Below are 4533 nucleotides of genomic sequence, written 5' to 3' on the forward strand. Positions count from 1 at the left end.
TCATCCACCATGGGTTTATTGCTACAGCTAATCGCCATGTGTGGGCCCAGGAAAACCTTTCATTCTTCCACTTCTCCAGGGTTCTTAAATGATACTCTGCTGGAATTGGGCATCATTTTTCCTCCAGGATATTTTCTCTGAACTGCCTAGTCCCTAAAATGCCCCTCCTCTGTTCGCCATAAAATGAAATTCCCTCATTATAATTGTATATTTTCAATAGTCCATCTCTCCTATGATTTTTTTTTGAGGTAGGGGCTCATCGGTGTAAGATAAAACAGGATCTGGCTCCCATGCAGTTTGCATACGATTGTGAGAGACAAACAACAAACAATTACATGAGATAATTTCTGTATCCTAAGTGCAATACGTAAAAAAACACGGAGATCTGATGGCGCCCGGAAAAGGAAGCACCTCTGAGCAAGGACACTTAAGAGAGACCTGACCAAGAAGCTAGCCTCTCAAAGAGCGAGAAAGATCTTTCATTCCAGACACAGGAGTGGCAACTAGCCTCAGCACGGAGCACGGTGTTCCGGGAAATTCTGAGGGAATCCTACAGGAGAAGGGAGAGGTGTATTTGTAAAGATCTAGAGAGATATTTTAAGTAGCTATTTAAGGCTAATCCCTAACTCTGACTTCATCCAAGCAGCCGGTTAGGCGGCTACGTCCTATGAGGTCCGAAGGATGGAAGTGAAAGAAGCCTGCCGCTAAACCTGGCCTCTCAGATACCGTAGGTGGCTTGGACCATCCAAGCCTCCCTTTCTTCCTCGTCGGAGAGCCCTGGATCTACTTCTGCAGCTGGCCCACTAGGCCCGGGCACACGTGGAAGGAGCCACTGAGAAGCGGGCCACCTTTTAGACTCGGAAGGCTGGCCTAGTCTCACATCCTCTCGTACACGCCCGGCCAGCCGGCCAGGCCTCGTCTCCAGCCCGCGAGGCTCCGGGCCGATGGAGACTGACCGCAGGCTCAGAGGCTGGGGCACCGGGTCAGCACCTCCCGCCTGCAAGCGGCGGCCTGGGCTCGACTTCCCGCCTCCGGGAGCTGGCGAGCCCGCAACCGAGCTCCATTCAACACAGGAGCCGGGACCGGCCACACTGGGCTCTAGAACCCGGCTCCTCCAAGTCCTCGGGCCGCCTCCGTGTCCTCGACTCGCCCCTCCTTTCTGCTGCTTCTTCCTTTCCTTCCCCTCGCTTTTCCTGCTCCGAGTGGACCACGCTGGGGAAGGGATGGGGGAGGATTCCAGAAAGAAAGCGATGTGTTAGGCGAGAGGGGAGCAGAGGGAGAGGGCGCACACTGAGGAGTCCGGCCGCGAGAGGGAAGGGTGTCGGAGCGCCCGGCGAGGAGGGGCAGTCAGGCTGAGCAGGGCTGCGGGCGGGAGAACCAGAACGCGGGGAAGGCGGGGGGGANCAAATTTCTCCATCTCCTTGCCTTAGCTAAAAACTGGGTCTCCCTGGGAATTCCACTTTCTTCTGCACTAGATACTAGGTGCTGGACTGTGAATACAAGAGCAGGATTCAAGACCAGTAATGAGTGTCTGCTGTTTGGGTGGCTTTCAATAGTCCCAAGCCAAATATGTAAGGATTATCTATTGTTCTTCAGGTGACACTTGTGTCTTAGTATAAATAATTGTATTGTTTTCTTTATCAGCTTAAGCTGTAAATAATTTCAGTACATGTTATTACATATTTTATAATATGTCTATATGGCATAACATAGTAACATAAAACAGTAAACAATTTATTCTGTTCACAAACCCACAGACAGCTCAACAGATTATTGACAACACATGGAGTTTTCTTCTGAAGGGTAAGTGCTAGAAATATTTATACCCAATGGCTCTTCATTCCATCTGTGGATTATGAGTCGCTGAACTCTACCACCTTTCCTAGGGCACAGCAGTACCCCATATAATCCCTTGTATCCCCTTCCAACATGCCACCTAGAGTTATAAACTATAATGTTGCCTAAAATATTTTGTCATCTTCTACTACTCTCTAATCTCTAAACTGCCTTTGATATTTAGTTATTGTATATGGATGTATTCCAGGATTTCAGGTGTCTTTCAATCTGTTTAAATACTATCATAAACAAAATAATTTAATGTTATGCCATTTTCTATGGAAAAATATTTCATTTTACATTCATCTCCAGCTATTTATCTGTACAATGATGGTGCTGTTCCCACCAGTCTCTTGAGACATATAGCAAAGTTGTTCTCAATACTGGTTTCATATCAGAATCATCCCCAGAGAGGTTCAAAAATAGATTTGCTGACTGCAGACTTTAAGAATTAGAATCTCTGGGTTTGGGGCCCCAGATTTCTGTGGTTGTTACTTTCAAATTCTGGTTTAGGCTAATCTTTAAAACAGTGCAGGAAATAAACAGAATTAAGTAAAAATTTTCTGAACACTCCCTACCCCCCACCTCCCATTCTCACTTCCCAGGGCTAACCACTATTTTTCAAAATTTTTAATTAGCCTTCCAGAAATATAGGTGCATATAATTGTAAACACCCTTCCCCTAACATTTGGAAAATGTAAATAGGATCACACTATTTGTAACTTGCTTTCTTTGACTAGAAATAGATTCTGACAACTTTTATTATCAGGATATATATATATGCACTGCATTTTGTTTATGGCTGCATAGTTTTGTATTTTATGAATGAACCTAAACTTTTTCAAACCAGTCTCCTTTCAATAAATACATAAATTGTTTCCTTTCTCCTTTCTTGCATTTTTTTTTTGCTATTACATACAATTGCTCCAAAGAACCTTTTTTTGCGTCCTTATATGAGTTGCCTGTAGCAATTTATAGGAGTGAAATTAGTGAAGCTAAGGGTACATTCCCCCCCCCTTAATTCCCCCCCCTCAATCTCTCCCTCTCTCACACACATATGGGCATCTGCACATATGGATGTCTGTGTGTAAAATCTTTCAATACTATATGAGTGAAATTATATACACACACACCTACATATATATTTCTTTCCATACATATACATGCATATTACACATAAAATATATTTCCATCCATGTATTTATGTATATTTATCTTTGTATATTTATATGTTATAGGAGAATTACTGAGACAAAGGGTACATATATGCACATACAATTTTAATAAAAACTGTATAGTTGCCTTCCAAAACACTTGCACCAAGATACAATAGTGTATAGGAGTGGTGGTTTTCTGACAACTTTGCCAATGTTATCACTACTTTTTATTTTTGCCACACCTATAGATGTCATTGCTTCTGTTATACTTTACTAATGAATAAAATTGAAGATCTTTTCATATATTTTGACCACTTGACTACATGTATATCCTCTACTATAAACTCCCCATTATACTCTTTGCTCATTTTTTAACTGGGTTATCTTTTTACTCATTTATGTATTTATTGATATATTATAGAAGTTAATCTTTTGTCATGTATGTTCAAATAACAGTTTTTAAATCTTGCTTATGGTGTCTTTTGTCTTACACCTTTTGAGTTTCCAGTTTGAGCATGTGCAATATTCAGGAAGTTTCTCATAGAATTTTGATAATCAGGATTCCTCAGGGATAGCTGGTGTCTTTGTGGGGAGGGAATAGCACAAGGCAAGGTATATTAAGTAAAATGTCCTCTCCTATCTTTGCCTGGGATGAATTTGCTGATCCAACATAGAAAATTATTTTCCTCAACTCAAAAACAGAGAGATCTACGGAGTCAGTTTCTTTAGGCCAAAGGAAAAGAGCAAAGCAAAGCTTCAACATTTAGTGATTCTCTGTCTGTGAAAATGACCCACCGATAGTTCACTCCCTCTGACCATTAGTACAAAAGAAAGACCACAAGGCTAATAGCCCAAAGAGCTTGATAATTCCAGTCCTGACACTTGCTGGCCATAAAGTATCCAAGATTTGAGCCCCTCTGGGCCTCAGTTTCCTCACCTGTAAAATAGGGGTAGCTATCCCAAATTCAAAGGGCCACTGAGAGGATAAAAATAAGTAATACAAGTGAAAGTGCATACACATAATACTGCTCAGTTCTTGACCATACATTTTTTGAAGCGCATACAGCCAAAAGTCTTTGGAATGCCACAAACTCATTGTTTTGCTAAGATTCATCTTCATAATTGTGTTTTGCTGAGTCTAATATTAAAATTAGATAGAATTCCCCTGCATACCACAACTAACAAAACCCAGGTGTTGGGCAGCAGGGGAAAACCAAGATGAAGTCTAAATTCAAATTTTAAAAATTATATTCCTTGAACACAGAGCTTATTGTATAATGATCTTAATCCTCTCACTCAAATGGCATTCCTGTGAAGTGGGCAACTCCCTTATTCCCCATAACAAATTTGGATGGAGAGGAAATGGCTCTAGATTAAGCTATACAAGCCCAGTCAATACAGACAGATCCCTGAATTTAAACTTGGCTTGGAAATTGAGGCTCAGCCATACCCTCAGGCATAATGGCATACCATGATGCTTTATTTTATTTGTCAATTAGCTTGACTATGCTACCCAATTGTTTGATCAAACACCAGTCTA

The 4533-nt window shown here is 41.5% G+C and overlaps 1 protein-coding gene across 2 annotated transcripts in view; it reads left to right on the forward strand.

Moving 5' to 3' along the window:
* Window positions 1–34: 34 nt before the first annotated feature.
* Window positions 35–4533, forward strand: part of LOC109374675 (cyclin-dependent kinase inhibitor 2A-like) — a 31449-nt gene continuing 26950 nt past the window's right edge. Inside the window, exon 1 of one of the 2 annotated variants that reach the window (XM_019629439.1) lies at window positions 35–982. The gene's annotated coding sequence lies outside the window, so the exon portion shown is untranslated. The remainder of the gene's footprint in view (window positions 983–4533) is intronic. The other variant, XM_019629440.1, reaches the window with a different exon arrangement.

This window comes from Hipposideros armiger, unplaced genomic scaffold (genome assembly GCF_001890085.2).
Source record: "Hipposideros armiger isolate ML-2016 unplaced genomic scaffold, ASM189008v1 scaffold_855, whole genome shotgun sequence".
Taxonomy (NCBI): Eukaryota; Metazoa; Chordata; class Mammalia; order Chiroptera; family Hipposideridae; genus Hipposideros; species Hipposideros armiger.